General features: G+C 44.6%; 1 long non-coding RNA gene across 2 annotated transcripts in view; it reads right to left on the reverse strand.

The window, feature by feature from the left end:
• The window catches only part of LOC120812802 (uncharacterized), a 33,621-nt gene that overhangs the window by 4,773 nt on the left and 12,398 nt on the right, over nt 1-16,450 (reverse strand). For both annotated transcript variants that reach the window (XR_013454961.1, XR_013454962.1), the window contains exons 3-5: nt 8,797-8,931; nt 8,657-8,710; nt 8,416-8,582 (exon numbers count right to left, since the gene is read on the reverse strand). This is a non-coding gene — a long non-coding RNA (uncharacterized LOC120812802). The remainder of the gene's footprint in view (nt 1-8,415; nt 8,583-8,656; nt 8,711-8,796; nt 8,932-16,450) is intronic.

Here is a 16,450-nt window from a genome sequence, read left to right on the forward strand (position 1 = left end):
CAGACTCCGCCTCCCGGACCGACGGCCACACAAGAAAAAGAAGAAGAAAAGCTCTGTGAACCACACGAGGTGTTTAAGGATACTGCACGGTTCCTAGAATACCTTAGAATCGGGGTGCTACATCGGTTGAACAAGGTCTGGGTTAAATATAATATAGAGATCTGCTACAGCTGTCAAACAAATAATCCCAGTCAGAAAAAACATCCGTGTTTATACCCCTGTGACTGGTTCTTCGAACTACACTTTGATCCGCTGATGAAAAGGCTCTGGAATGACAACTTCATATCAGCCATCCTCCTGTTTATGGATATAAATGACCTTCAAGTCGATGCAGACCGCATCCAGGGGGGTGCGGAAGTACTTCTTGACGAGCTGAAATCTGGAGGCAAGGCGGCTGAAAGTATTCAGAAAATGTATGATACACTGATCGGGGAAGATGAACTCAAAATGAATCAACTGAAAAAGCTTGGCATGTTGTGGGGAGAAGTACCAAACCCGTATGAAGCATGGGAGGTACCCGATGATGATGATGATGATGATGATGATGATGATGCGACAGACATTGATGTGTAAAAACAATCTAACATGCTAAAAACAAAAACAAAAAATGAAATCGAAAATGAATGAAGTTCTTGAGTGTTTTTATAACTGAAAATGTATTTTTGCTTTTGCAATGGGGCGAAATACTACTATACTATCGATCTGCTTGTCACATGTTGTACAAGAGAAATAAAATATGTTGAATGAATGAACTGTCGGTCATTTATACTTTGGTATTATCATGGAAGGGACTCTACAGAAGATTTATCTAGACCCAGCCCATCCGGGAGGGTTAGGCAGTGTGTCTAAACTTCGCAATGCGGTTGGAGAATGTACCGGTGTGACGCCGTCACTATCTAGTGTTAACGAATACCTACTGGCGCAAGACGTGTACACATTACACGCCAAGGCAGCCGTACATTTCCCGAGGAATAGGGTTTTGGTCAGTGGCATTGACAAAAAGTTTCAGGCTGATCTAGTTGATATGGATGAATATGCTGAGGAAAATGAGACTGTGCGGTATTTACTGACGTGTATCGATGTATTTTCCAAATATGCGTGGGTTAGATGTCTTTCTAACAAATCGGGCCTCACAGTCACAAAAGCCTTTAAAGACATTCTGAGTGACGGACAGAGTTTTATAACAAACACTTTCAGCGGTTAATGTCACAGTATAAAATTATGCATTTTTCAACATCGAATGAGACCAAGGCCAGCGTGGTGGAGCGCTTTAACAGGACTTTTAAAACCTGCATGTGGAGATATTTAACATCCGTTAATTCACGAGGATATGTGGATGTAGTACAGGAGCTTGTCGAGGCCTATAATAACTCACACCACAGGTCCATAAAGATGCAGCCATCAGCAGTCAATAAAGACAATGAGAAGACAGTCTTCATCCAACTGTACAAGTTGTACCCTCAGAAGCCAGTATGCTTTAAATTTAACAAGGGCGACACCGTGAGAATATCAAAACTCCGCAGTGGGTTTAGGAAGGGTTATAAACAAACATTCACCGATGAGCATTTTACAATATCAAGGTGTATAGCCAGAGATCCTCCGGTTTATACACTAACTGATTGTGCAGGGGAATTGTTGAAAGGTACGTTTTACGAACCGGAGTTACAAAAAGTAATTATAGGTAAAAACAAGGTGTTTAAAATAGAAAAAATTATGTATAGAAAAATCTCCAGAGGCAAGAAGCAGGTCTTGAAATGGTTGGGATGGCCCGAGAAGTTTAACTCCTGGGTCTCAGAAAAAGACATAACGGATGCTTGATAAAAGACACATGCATGCATCTTGAGAGTTCACTCTTAAACCGTCCACCATAGGACACGGCACGATGACCCAGAATGGTTTTTATGTTACACTACCTAGTAACGCGTCTGCTCAGGTTTATCCTAAAAATCAGATATGGAACTACAGGACAAAATTAGCCAAGGCCATTGTTCTGAGCGAACCACATGAGGTGGGGTTGGTAGAATTCCAGTATCCGAGAGTGTGGTACAGTTTTCCGAAAACAGATGCGGTTGTAAAAGTGTACAATGGTAAAAATAGGGTTAAATCGGCCTTTACTATGGACATTGGGGTTTATGAGTCTATACAGGCTATTGGTAAAGCGTTTAATGCGCGAATCAGCATTCACACGCAGCTGGAGGGGGTATCTATGCATTATAGTATTGTTAAAAACCGCGTATACTTTCTGGGGTCAACAGAGGATTCAACTATAACCTTTGTAGGACGGCTCGTGACAATATTGGGTTTTAAAGATGGGGAGGCTTTTCCCCTACCGACTACTGACAGATCCCACATCACCCCCTATCCCGCCGATATACATGCAGGTTGTTACACATTTTACATATATAGCGATATTGTCGACTATCAATTAGTCGGGGACAGCCATGTACCTCTTCTAAGATGTATAAATGTGGCTGCCGAACAACGACGCATACCCACTCTGACTTACGACAGGCCGCAATACACATCTCTCTCCAAAAACGTTATTGATGATATTGAGATATCCATAAAAAACGATCAGAACGGATACATACCCTTTTTATACGGAAAGGTCATAGCGAAGCTACATTTCAGACCTATAAAACAGCGTTTCTAAAAAGAAGAAAACAAAAGAAAAAACTATTGGAAGATGAGGAATAGCCACTACACACACGATGACGGCCGATATATGGCATATTATATGAACCAAGCCGGCGGAGAACTACCGGGATTTATAGGATCTCAGACACAATATGGCAACGGTTTGGGGGGTATATTTAGGGGCTGCTCAGGATGGCCCTTCCTCTTTTAAAACGGGGATTCAGCCTGGCTAAACCACATTTGAAAACAGCCGCTACTAACATCATCGGAGACGTTGTATCAAATATAGCCAAAGGACAGTTCTCTGGGGCTCAACAACAACAAGAGCAGCAGCAGGGTCACGGCATGCTAATACACACCCGGAGGGCTTTGAAAAGACCCCCCACAGGCAGGGGCGGTGCGGGGCCAGGGACCAAAAAAAGTAAAAGGGATGTTAGGAACAAGACAGGATTCAAAAAGAAAACTGGCACAGTCCGAAGAGGTTCTCATAAAACGAGCCCGGATTTTGGCTAAAGACATATTTTAGAGGTAGAAACTATGGCGCTCATCCATAATCAGTCGGCGGAGTGTGTCAAGTCTGAACTGGATCTCTTTACTGTTCCTTATACACAAACGTCCATAGAGAAATATTCCTTCATCGAGATCCCGCCAGTCTCATCCATTACAGACAGAGGCCCTTGGCCATATGATTGTTGAGTCGCATCATTAAAGGCCTCTAAAAAATATTTAGTATTACCGGGAAACATCTGTCTGGCTAGTAGTGTGATTTGATATTTATCCCTAGGGTTTTTAAACAGAATGAGATAGTTGGTGTTTAAACTAATAGTGCGACTAGATTTACCCTGAATAAATACATTTTGTACTAAATATATACAACTGAGATTTCTATGATGTACATATTTGGTAAAAACATTTTGAACTTCTATATTATTCCCGGCATCATTCATTAAATCGTCTATAATGAGTAGATTGTTTTTGGCAGGAGGTAGTAAAACATCATCGCACAGAGACTTTGGTAAGCCCTCTACAAAGTTAATGTCTCTTGTTTTAAGCAGTTGATCATATAAAGGCTGCCAGCATGAATAAATGTAGAGGACATTGTCAATACGATGTGAAATAACCCTCTCAGCATTTGCAATAATATCCTTGACAAAAAAAGTCTTTCCACAGTTTGAAGGCCCACTCACTACCAAACTAAAAGGGTGTTGTAGTCGTGCATCAAATCCCTGATCGCTGTTAGTATCCATAAGGAAGGGTCGTATAGTCAGACAACACCCTCCGCTTATTGTACACCACTCTGACTTGCTTAAAAACTGTCTCGTTTTTAAGATGGAACTTCTTTTTATCACGCCTGATAGTTTCAGACACAGTGGTCAAAGTGTGTGTGTTGTGATTGGTTACATAAGCCTGTACGAGACCAATCAGTGACTGGGGGGTGACGACGGAGGCGTTTCTAGCGTTTAATGTGACGCCTTTACATTTGACAGCTGTTTTACCCTGCATTGTGTTATAGGCATAGCATTTGGGTCCTCCTGATACAAACTCTGTGATGTAGTCTTCACTAGGCAGCCCGCATATGTCTCCGCTGTTTAACTCATCAGTCAGGTCACCAAGATATGCCCCCAGGAGCGGCACCCATTCGCTCCCTCTCGATGTAAAGACAATGCTGTCTGTGTCACAGTACAAGACCCTCTCCTGCAGTTTGTCTAACAAGTCGTAGAGCATCAATCTGGCATGGGCAGTTGTCAGGGCTCCTATAAAGACGTTTACGTCTTTTATACGGGAACCGCGGGCGTCTGCATGTCGCCTCTGTATCAAAGCCACGTCATCTGAGATAAAACAGAATTGTCGCACATCAAAGTGGTCACTAAACATCAATTGTGTGAACCGAGCCGGATCTGTGATCAGCTCGCATGCAGGCATATTATTGCGCATACTAAAACGGCCCCACAAAGAGTTTAAGAGGAGTTTGTTGCAGCTTCTCATGGCTTTGTTGACCCTGATTTTGTCAGGGTTTAATTGAATGCCTTCCTTTTCAAAATAGTCTTTGACATATTTCTCCTTGTCGTCAGGGGTTTTGACATGGCCGGGGTAGCCTGACGCTTCCTGTTTACACTTCATGAATGTCTTCACATACCCGCTGAACAATGTGTCTGTTTTGTTGGGGAAATGCCAAACTTCATCAATGGACACAATCCTGTTTCCCTTTTCCACAGCCTTCTGCAGTTCAATTGACACCCAGACCCCCTCCAGCAGTCTGTCTCTGTCTCCGTGAGTGCACTCGCCACTCTGATTCAAATCCTCAGCACATTTGCCACACAAGGAGAACATGAGTTTGTCACAACATCTGTATGGTAGGACCAGGTGAAACAGCCCTCTGGGCGGTAGCACTGTGCACTTTATGAGTCCAAAATACTTGTCAATAGACTCAAAATCCTTCAGGATAACCTGAGGATGTCCAACGGGATACTGCTTTTTAGCCTGAACCGTTGGATAAAGACTGGTGAAGTCGTAGTACCTGATTTTTTCATCAGCACCGATCTTGTGGTACAGCTTCATAGCGTTTGTACGTCCCCCAAAGAGGGCCTTTCTAGGCTCTAGACGCTCACGCTTTTTGTAAGTAACCATAAAAGCCTGTACAGCCCCGCTCGTCCGTTTTAACGAAGACCACTCCCACTCCCACAACACTACAACTCGCAGCCTGTTGTTTTTTCAGAGTATATATTTTGTCCATGAACACCTTGTATTGTCTACCGTAGGTGATTTTTGTAACAGGGTTCATGTCGCTCTGGACGTGGCATTTGACACATCCGTGGAAAAAACATCCAGCAAATTCATAGCAAGTGTTTGCTACAGAATTATAGCCATCCACATAGAACGGCTCAAAAAGCTGTTCACCGTGATTGAGAGCATGTTTAATCTCAATATTCTCTGTGAGGGCCACATATTCAAGCCATTGCATCGATACATCAGAATACGTCTTATTCTGAGCAGTGTATGCCCCCTCAAACGTCAGAGCAACTGTGTCCTTTGGGAGAAACAGGGTTTTGAACACCCCCATGCAGCTGGATGCTAGGGTGGTAAATGAGAAGGGGTCAAGCTCCGTGCACTCGCACTATGAATGTCTCACGATAGATGCTGCAGGCTTTTCGCAACACTTCTACATCGTTAACACAGTAGCGTCCGATTTCTTTTTGGAAGTCAAATGTTCCTCCTGAAACGGCATTATACCATTCCATGAATGTCGCTTTATCGCTATCACTCATATCGTCAAAGCCGTAGTAGGACGGATCAGGATATTTACCGACATAATACTCATGCTCCCGGGTGTTGAACTTGTGGGGAAAATAGCCTTTCTCGACATCACTGAACCCTAGGGCAGCGGGGGTTTTTGACAATCGCATGGGAAGGAAACTGAATGAGTCAATCCATCTCTGCCGGTATGAAATGTCATACATCAGTATCACCCGACTCCCTCTCATGGTGACTTGCGGAGTGATCTTTTGTTTGACAAAATATTCCAACAGAATATAGTTGTCAAAGCCGGATGCGTTGTGGGCGATAAACGTGTAGCCTTTGTATCTCGGTCTTCTGTAATACTTCACAAAGGTGTCCACACAATTCAAAGTACTGAAACAAAACTTTTTTTCCCTCTAAATCCATAGCACATACATAATTTGCCTCGTGTTTTCCGTTATGAAACCTTGTCTCAAAGTCAAATAATATGTAGGTTGTTTGCGGCTCTTTCTTTTCAAGAGGCTGAATAAAACACTCATGTTTATCTTTGCTCTCCATCTGTTGCTCACCACAGTGGGCGCAGACTTTTGGAGCGCATTTGTGCGCTTTTTGTCCTGCTTTGTATGTTTTTCCACATGCATCACAGTATTTCATAGCATCACAGGGGATGAGGGCATGGACGCTTTCTGGACGCTTGTGCTGATCAAAACAATATTTCGACTTACATATGCGTTTACAATCACCGTATTTCTGTGTTTTACCCAGCTGTGTACGACACTCTAATGTAAAACACACATTACACAGATGTTCACAGCTGTGGTATAGTCGATGGTCATAGGCATGGTAGCAATACTGGCATACTTGTTTTGCCCCAAAAAAGCCTTGCTGGTTTTCAATCAGGTGATAATGGTCATTGTGTAGATATAACCAGACTGTCCGGGGATGAGGCGCATCGTGGGTTTGGAAACACTGAAGTCATTTACAACCTGCTGCATGGTGGAAGATTATGATTTTCACACCCAGATGTCTTTCAAAAGCATCTACATCAGAGAATGAGACCTTGTGCATTGGTCTAAAACCCAACGATCTATGTAGTTGAGTTGCAAATCTCACTTTATCTTGCAGGGACATGTCTGGATGATTAAAATGTGCTAAACAGAGCGAAAAGCACAGGTTATTATCAGTATTGTCAGGGGTGTGCAGAAACCGACACGTCTTTGATAATATCGCATCGTAGGGTACATTTGCTAATTTTAGATAGACCCCACCGTTTCTATTTTTAGCTACGGTGATCACTAATTCCAATTCATCATCCGTTATGGTCTCATCATTGCTCTGTATCACTTGAGCAATTTGCTCCATAAACAAGTCAGAGTTGTACGACTCGTTTACGCGTAGAACAGCTTGTATATCACTAGCCAATGAAGGTCCCCGTAACAAAACGTTCAGCACACTACCAGCCGGAGAGGCCTCTACAGCTCTATCAATTACACCCGCCACTATTTCTCTGACCATGTAGGGGATTTGCTCGAGGTCAGTAAGATCCACGTTTCTGAAATCAACCCTTTGTCTAAGCTCAAATGCATTGAATGAAGGCATCTCTCTCCTGGTGACTGTCCTTCCCTCTATGCCCGAGGAGGTCTCACCCCCCCTCATTATCTCCCCTCCTCCTCCTGTTAGTGTATCATCATGCCCCCCTTCTGTTCGGGCCTGCTCCCATGACCCTCCCTCTTGACCCTCAGCAGGCCCCCCAACACCCTGTTCATGCTCCACATCTCCATTTGCCCCCCTCTGATTCAGCCGGTCGTCACATATTTCTGCCAACACACACCCCCCAGCCCCTGCATCATTGTCTGTGTACACAAGTGGGCCGTCTGCATGATCCAACACGTGGCTATTTGCGCCTGAGGTATTAAACCCAGGGTCTAGGACACTGACAGAGTCTGCATACCCGCTATCTAGATACGATGAATGTTGTTCTGTATAATGAATTCTGTCAACATCATGAAAAGCTTCTGCAGGGTATGCAGCAGCAGCAGCAGCAGCATCAACGCGCGATCTCTCCACCAGTGCACGTAGGCTTTTAAGCTGTTCTGTACTGTATTCTGTAACAGGACCCTATACCCATCATCATTATTATTATTATTATTATGGTTATCCCCTGATCGTTGTATATCACCCGTGCCCCTCTTCAAAACTTTTCTGGGGGGAGGCGTACTACACGTCTGTATTGTTTATTTAGACACCACCCCTTATAGACACCATGCCTAGTAGATTACCTTGGATAAAATGTATTTGTAAGTAGAGCTATGATAGCTTCACTGGATGCATTCTGAGCTATCAGGTATTGTTTTATGGAACAGCCGTTGGCGTCCTGTGTTTGTCTAGCCTCCTCTTGTTTCTTACATAGATCGGTTACTATCTCTTTTAATGCAGTGTTGAAACGACGCAGTTCACTGATTTCATTTATCAACTCTACATATAAGGTGTTAGCGGTGTCCCTCGGGTGCACAATCACCACCGTGGGTTCTGTGGGTATACCTGCTCTGTTTTGTTGAAATGGGGTTACACACTCTGCCGATGTTGCTCCTATTGTAGTACTCTCTTCTTCATAGTCACAGACCGCCTGCAGCATTTCCTCGTCAGTCAAACATTCTGGATAGTACCATGTGTCCTTTGTTGGTGTTGACAGGTCAAGCTGCTCCCTACTGTACAAGCATACACGGTTTAACAACAATAATCAGTAAAATACATAAAAAATATTTAATATTGTTCCAGTTACCTGCAACCCCTGTTTGACAGCGACGGTCAGCCGACTTTTCCCAAGATGTCGACTCTTTCAAGAGAATTATAAAATCATCTGAATGATTCGTCAAATAATAAATATATAGAAAGCTTATATCATACTGCCATTTTCCCTACCTTTGCCCGCTCTCTGGTTGGGGCACGTAGTCGTTGTTGGTAGACAATTGAGTGCAGCAATCTCCTTTTTTCAGTTTTTCAAGACTCCCGTGTATAGGATGCGAGCTGTCATCTATTTCTAAAAGGTGTAAATACCTATTAAAAAATATATACAAATATATATAAAAACAAATATGAATCACTCGCCATAGTACAATCTTTAAAGCTTTTTATTTTTATTTTTATTTTTTAAAATTTATACCATTTGGGTGCTGAGTCACATTATGCAACCCTAAGTCGACACGCTTGTTCCTCGTTAAAACTGTATGTTTTCCTGAGGGTTTTTCCTCTGTTAGGTTACAATGTGTGTCCTGTTGGCTAAGAAGAAGATAGCCCCCTAATTCATGCATTAAGCTGTTATTGGTGAATCTGAACAGAAGCGCCAGTGTCTCACTGTTTTGTGGAGGGGCCTCTCATACCATTGAAGAGAAGCAGAAGAAGACGTTTGGGGGTTGGCCCCGGCTGGTGTGCTGTGTCACATGATGCTGCACTTAGTCGACATATGTGTTCCTCGTTAAAACTGTATGTTTTCCTGAGGGTTTTTCCTCTGTTAGGTTACAAAATGTGTTCTGTTGACTAAGAAGAAGATAGCCCCCCAGTTCATGCATTAAGCTGTTATTGGTGAATCTGAACAGAAGCACCAATGTCTCACTGGTTTGTGGCGGGGCCTCTCATACCTTTGAATAGAAGAAGAAGAAGACATCACTGGGACCACACTGGGATAGGCCTCTGCTGTTTCACTAAGAATCCTGGAGCGTGAACCAGTCCAAAAGGAAAGTTCGATCGAGGCGCCAAATAACACCTCTGTAGCGGCCGAACGCCACTTCCTGTGTGTGAGTGTTGGTACTTTATTTTGAAATGTAATTAGCAGCAGAATCACGTGGGCAGGGGTGCAGTGGTTTATGAATGAGTGTAGGCATCTAGGCGGAGTGATGGTTGTATGGACATGGGGGTGAGTCGGGAGACGATACTTTTTGTTGACCGTATCCTACAGCGCACTTTATTGCATCGGCGCACATCGTGTATCGCTTCGCCCGCTTGGATGTGTTTTTAACTTAATAAAATCAATGAACTTCATAGGAGGAATCAGCGTCCACCAATCTCCCGTACTTAGCCTCACGTGACTGCGTTCAGATTGCAGTCACCACATTTGTCAACAAAAAAGTAAACAAATAAGTAATCAGTTGCATACAACAAACGTGCAGTCTTTATCACGGATTCCTGTCGGATTACGGGGTTATGGATCCGTAGAAGAAAGCTGGATTACATCGCGACAGAGATCCTTACCGAGCCACGGATTCATCCCAACGCGAACAGCCACGGTAGGCACGCAAAATCCCCACTCTCACTCATGCTGCGTTCGGAAAGTTTTGATGGTTTGCGGGTGTCCATTGGGGATCGCCGTCTTTCCGGGTGACGTTCGCCTACATCGACTGTTGAATTGTTTGGCTCGGCAGTGCGGAATCGGATGTTGAATCCCGTTTGGAAACGTGAATTTAATTGAACGCTATTGACTCGTTGGTGCACTGTGAAAACTTGAACTGTCGAACTTGAAGACACAATGACCGAAACACATGATCGCGACGTGAATAATGTTTCCAAAACAATGGAAAAACGAGAAGTCAAACTAACTGCAAAGGCTTTGGCAATAAAAATTGAAAAACTTCAAAAGGAGCGAAAGGTGCTCGTAGATAAAATCAAAGCGCTAATTCCTGCTATAAAAGAGCTTATGAAAAGAAAGGAAAATGTACATCAGGTGCAACAACAAATACAAACCCTTACTCAGCTCCACGACACGGCCATTAAGCTACATAAGTCATTGATCCCTTTGCTACCCGAAAGCGAACACATTTCACATAAGGAATGGTTCTTAAGCATCGAGAGCTACACCAACGTTTTCAAGGACAATGTTACCCAATGGCTGAGTGAAACTACTGTGAACTTGGATGGAAACGACTTTGATGGCTTAAACAAAGACGTGCCTGACTCTGATATGCACGCCTCACAAGCACCAGCAAAGGCAGTGTCCATGCAGGGAGATCCACAGGATTGTGTGAATCCATCTGGCAGCATATCCAACGTGGGCAGCAGAGCCACGGCCAGAAGCTCTCAAAGGTCATCCATATCAAGCATTTCTTCTGCTCGCATAAATGCTGAAGCTGACCTGGCAGCACTAATGGCACGACAAGGATTTCTGAAGGACAAACATGCGCTGGAGGAGGAAGAGGAAAAGATACGAAAAGGAAAAGAGAGACTCAAGACGGACGAGGAAATCGCTGCACACATGGCTAAAGTGAGCGTGCTAAGGGCAGCAAGCATGACCGGTTCTAAAGGCAGCGCAAGACGATACGACAACATGAATCCTTACTTTGGTGAAGCACAAACACAGTCAATGCAGCTGAGAGCTGATGCTGCTACATTTGTTCCTCAGACGTTGGCAGCACCTAAGAGGGACGAGCAAGTCACGAATAGCATCAGCGACCCAGCCACAAGAGCTAAGGTCAGAATGGTCACCCAAAGTTCACATGTTCAACTTTCTACTTCTCAGCACCATATGCACGAGCATGGAACCACTTTTAGCAACGAAGGGCCTTTAGGCCGAAGTGGTCAAAACGACGTTATTGAAATTATGAAAAGGCAAAATGAAATAACAACCTTGCTGGTACAGCAACAACAAATGACATCTCTACCCAAAAGAGATCTGCAGGCTTTCGATGGCAACCCATTACAGTTTCACACTTTTATAAGAGCTTTTGAGAACGGTGTCGAAAGCAAGTCAAGCAATTGCAGTGATCGCCCGTATTTCCTTGAACAGTTCACTAGAGGTCGCCCAAGGGAACTTGTACGAAGTTGTCAGCATGTTGACCCTGAAAGGGGTTATGCTCAGGCTAAGGCTTTGCTACAGGAACACTTCGGTAATGAGCAAATAATTGCCACTGCTTATATGAACCAAGTTCTGTCATGGGCCCCAATAAGATCTGAAGATGTTAATGCATTACAGGATTACGGTTTGTTTCTTCGAAGCTGTAGCAATGTGATGAACGGCGTACAGTATATGTATGAACTGGATATGCCCGCTAATATGCTCACAATAGTAAAGAAACTGCCATACAAGCTTCGGGATTGCTGGAGAACAGTAGCCTGCGAGATGCAAGAGAGCCGTAACCAAAGGGCCACATTCAGCGACATTGTTAATTTCGTTGAAAGGCAAGTTAGAATTCTAACACACCCAGTGTTCGGGAATATCCAAGACCCCGCGCCAGCATTAAGTAAAAGTACGAATCGAACCATCTCTAAACCCAAAGGAAGTATTTTCGCTACAACTGCGACCACGGTGGAAAATAGGAATATTGGAACACGGGAATGGAAACGCTACACTGCCTTACACATCAAAGATTGTCTGTTTTGCGAAGGTGAACACACTCTAGAGTCATGCCCTCACCTGGAAGAGAAGACTCGCACCGAAAAGATCACATTCTTAAAAGAAAATGGTGTTTGCTTTGCCTGTTTATGTACAGGACATATCAGCAAAGATTGTCAAAAACGGTTGACATGCCAAGTGTGTTGTATGAAGCACCCCACAATGCTTCATATTCAGTTTAAGGAGAAGCAAGCGAAATCTGAAACTGAACAAGAGCCAGGCACGGCAGTGGGCAGGGCCTTAATGTCCAATGGCCTCACTGGGTCTGGTGAGAAAGAATGTAAACTTCCCATAGTCCCAGTACAGGTTAAGTCTAGAAAAGGTAATAAGACAGTGCTCACTTATGCTTTCCTAGATCAAGGAAGCACTGCTGTTTTCTGCACTGAGAACTTAATGAATAGGCTTAATCTCACAGGAAAGAAAACTCGTATCCTTTTACGTACTATGGGTCAAGAGAAGGTCATGAACAGCCAATTAGTCACAGGTCTCGAGGTGGCTGGTCTGGATGGTGAGATATTTTGCGAATTGCCAAGTACTTTCACTCAGGAGAGTATGCCCGTCAAAAAGGGAAATATTCCACGTCGACAGGATCTTCACAGATGGCCTCACTTGCGACATGTTCATCTGCCAGAGATTGACGCAGAAATCGAGCTGCTAATAGGAACAAACGTGCCAAAGGCCTTGGAACCATTAGAAGTGATCCGTAGCGTGAACGATGGACCTTATGCCATCAAAACAATTCTAGGGTGGACTGTTAATGGACCATTGGTAGGAGACAGCAGCGACGCATTTGACATTGTCACAGTCAATAGAGTTTCAGTTTCAAACTTGGATAAGCTCTGGCAGCAACAGTTCAAAACTGATTTTCCAGAATGCAGCCACGAGGAGCAACCTGCTTTGTCAAGGGAAGACCAAAAATTCATGAAGCTGGTCAGAAATTCAGCGAGCCTTGTGAATGGACATTACCAGATCGCATTGCCCCTGAGAGAATGCAAATTAAACATGCCAAACAACAGAAAAGTCGCAGAGCAGCGCACTCTAAACCTTCAAAGGAGGTTCAAGAGAGATGTGTCTTTCCGACAGCAGTATGCAGACTTTATGGACAATCTTGTCTCCAAAGGATATGCTGAGCGAGTACCTACGGAGGAACTGGCTCGTGAGGATGGGAGATTGTGGTATATCCCCCACCATGGTGTCTACCACCCTCGAAAGGGGACGATGCGGGTGGTGTTCGACTGCGGAGCACCTTTCCAGATGACGTCTCTCAATGATCAGCTCCTGCAGGGACCAGATCTCACCAGCTCATTGATAGGCGTCGTGACCAGATTCAGAAAGGAACCAGTGATAATCTTGGCAGACATAGAGTCCATGTTCCATCAAGTGAGAGTACCAGCCGAAGACATGGATTTGCTGAGGTTTCTCTGGTGGCCCGATGGTGACTTTGTACAAGAACTGGTGGACTTCAGAATGAAGGTGCATCTCTTTGGTGCAACTTCATCACCAAGTTGTGCTAATTTTGCACTTAGAAAATGTGCCGAGGACAATGAAGGGCAGTTCAGCCGGGAAGCTATCGAGAAGGTTTTACATTTTTTCTATGTGGATGATTGCCTCGTAGCCACAGCCACCGAGAAAGAAGCTGTGGCACTCCAGCACGATCTGGTGTCCATCTGTTCCAAAGGCGGCTTTAAGTTGACTAAGTGGACGAGTAATCGACGTGCCGTGATTATAGCAATACCAGAAGATCAAAGGGCAAAAGATATGAAGGACTTGGACTTGGAACAGGACACACTTTCCGTGGAAAGGGTATTGGGGGTACAATTTTGCCTTCAGTCAGATACCTTTAAGTTTAAGATCATGGTGCAACAAAAACCTCTGACAAGAAGGGGTATCCTCTCTGTCATAAGTTCAATTTATGATCCTTTGGGAATTTTGAGTCCCGTCGTCCTTACTGCCAAGATCATCCTGCAACAGCTGTGTAGAAAAGAACTTGGTTGGGACGAGCCTATACCACCCTCCGCTGCACAGGAATGGACACAATGGTTGGAGGAACTCAGTCAGTTGGACGACTTCCAGATCCCTAGGTGCCTAAAACCATTAGACTTTGGAAAAGTCATCGCAGCACAATTGCATCACTTTACAGATGCAAGTGAAGACGGTTATGGTGTTGTGACCTATCTGCTCTTGCAAAATGCACCGTCCCTGGTGCACAGCGCCTTCGTCATGGGAAAATCCTGGGTAGCGCCATTAAAGTCAGTTTCGATACCTCGTATGGAGCTTACGGCTGCTACCATGGCAAGCCGCATTGACACGTTCTGGAAAAGGGAATTACATATGAGGCTTCAGCCATCACTGTTTTGGACAGATAGCACGTCGGTGCTAAAGTACATAAGGAATGAAACATCAAGGTTCCGTACCTTTGTGGCCAATAGAGTTTCAGAAATCCTTAAAGCGTCTCAGGCATCTCAATGGAGGTACGTAAGTACCACGAGCAATCCCGCAGATGTGCCTTCCAGAGGGTTGAAGGTAGATGCGTTCCTCAAGAATAAGACCTGGCCGTCAGGACCAGAGTATCTGCTACACCCCGAACAGGACTGGCCTGCGAATCCAGATCGTTCAGGTGAACTCCTACCAGATGATCCAGAGGTCAAGGTTAGCGTTACAGTGAATGCCATGCAAGGGTCAGAGGTGGACGCCACCACTCGCTTAATGAATCACTTCTCCTCTTGGACCCATCTGAAAAGGGCCGTGGCTTGGATCCTCAGGTTTAAGAATCTGCTCGTGTCCCTCAGCCAGAAAACGAGGCAGCTGAACTTGAGTAAGCAACAGCACCTTTCCTCAGAGCATAAAGTGGAGGTGATCAAAGCCCTGGCCTGTAGCAGTTTGCTCACAGTGGAAGAACTAGCGAAGGCAGAATTTGAAATTATCAAGTTTTGCCAGAGAAGGCGGTTTTCTGATGAGCGTATCAGCCTGCAGACTGACACAAGTGTTAGGAAGAACAGCTCCATTTACAAGCTTTCGCCAGTGTTGGAGGATGGCATTTTGAGAGTTAGTGGAAGACTAAGTAGGGCAGCTATGCCCGAAGAAAGTAGGCATCCCATCATCTTAGCCAAAGATTCCCACATCTCCACTATTCTTCTCAAACATATTCATGAAGAGGTGGGCCATGGCGCACGCAATTATGTGTTGTCAAGACTACGTCAGAAGTATTGGATTCCAGGTGCTACTACAGCTATAAGAAGACTCCTGACCAAGTGTGTCGTCTGTCGTAGGTTGCAAGCCGCTCCGGGGTGCCAACAGATGGCAGATCTGCCCGTTGACAGAGTCTGCCCAGAAGAAGCCCCATTCACCAGGGTAGGAGTGGACTTCTTTGGCCCTTTCGAAGTCAAGAGCCGCAGGAGTATGGTGAAGAGATATGGAGTCTTATTCACCTGTTTGACAATATGAGCGATCCATATTGAAGTAGCATCTTGTTTGGATACCAGTGCTTTTATCAATGCACTGCGACGTTTCGTAGCAAGGCGCGGCCAAGTCCAGGAAATACGCTCGGATAATGGAACAAACTTCGTTGGAGCAGAGCGTGAGCTGAGGGAGGCTATTGAAGTCTGGAATCATGCTCAGATTAATGACATTCTTCTACAGAAAGGCATCAAGTGGAACTTTAATCCTCCTACAGGTTCACATCATGGGGGAGTTTGGGAAAGATTGATAAGATCCATACGTAAAGTTCTCAATTCTACCTTTAAGGTACAGAATCTTGATGAGGACGGATTTCATACCGTTCTCTGTGAGGTAGAGTCCATCATTAACGGTCGTCCGCTCACCAACTCTTCTCCCGACCCTAACGATTTGGAGGCATTGACCCCCAATCATTTGTTGCTGCTGAAAACATCCCCATCTCTACCACCAGGGGAGTTTCAGAAGGACGACCTCTACACTCGCCGCCGCTGGAAGCAAGTCCAGTACATGTCCGATCTGTTCTGGAAGCGATGGGTCCAGGAGTACTTGACGCAGCTCCAGGAACGCCAGAAGTGGATTGGCGTGAAACGCAACTTCATGATTGGAGATATAGTGCTCATAGTGGACGAAACAGCACCTCGTAATTCCTGGGTTATGGGAAAAGTAATTCAAACCTTTCCAGACAGAAAAGGACTAGTACGAAGGCTACTTATCAAGACTAAGACCAATTGTTTAGAT

This window comes from Gasterosteus aculeatus, chromosome Y (genome assembly GCF_964276395.1).
Source record: "Gasterosteus aculeatus chromosome Y, fGasAcu3.hap1.1, whole genome shotgun sequence".
In the NCBI taxonomy this organism is placed as follows: Eukaryota; Metazoa; Chordata; class Actinopteri; order Perciformes; family Gasterosteidae; genus Gasterosteus; species Gasterosteus aculeatus.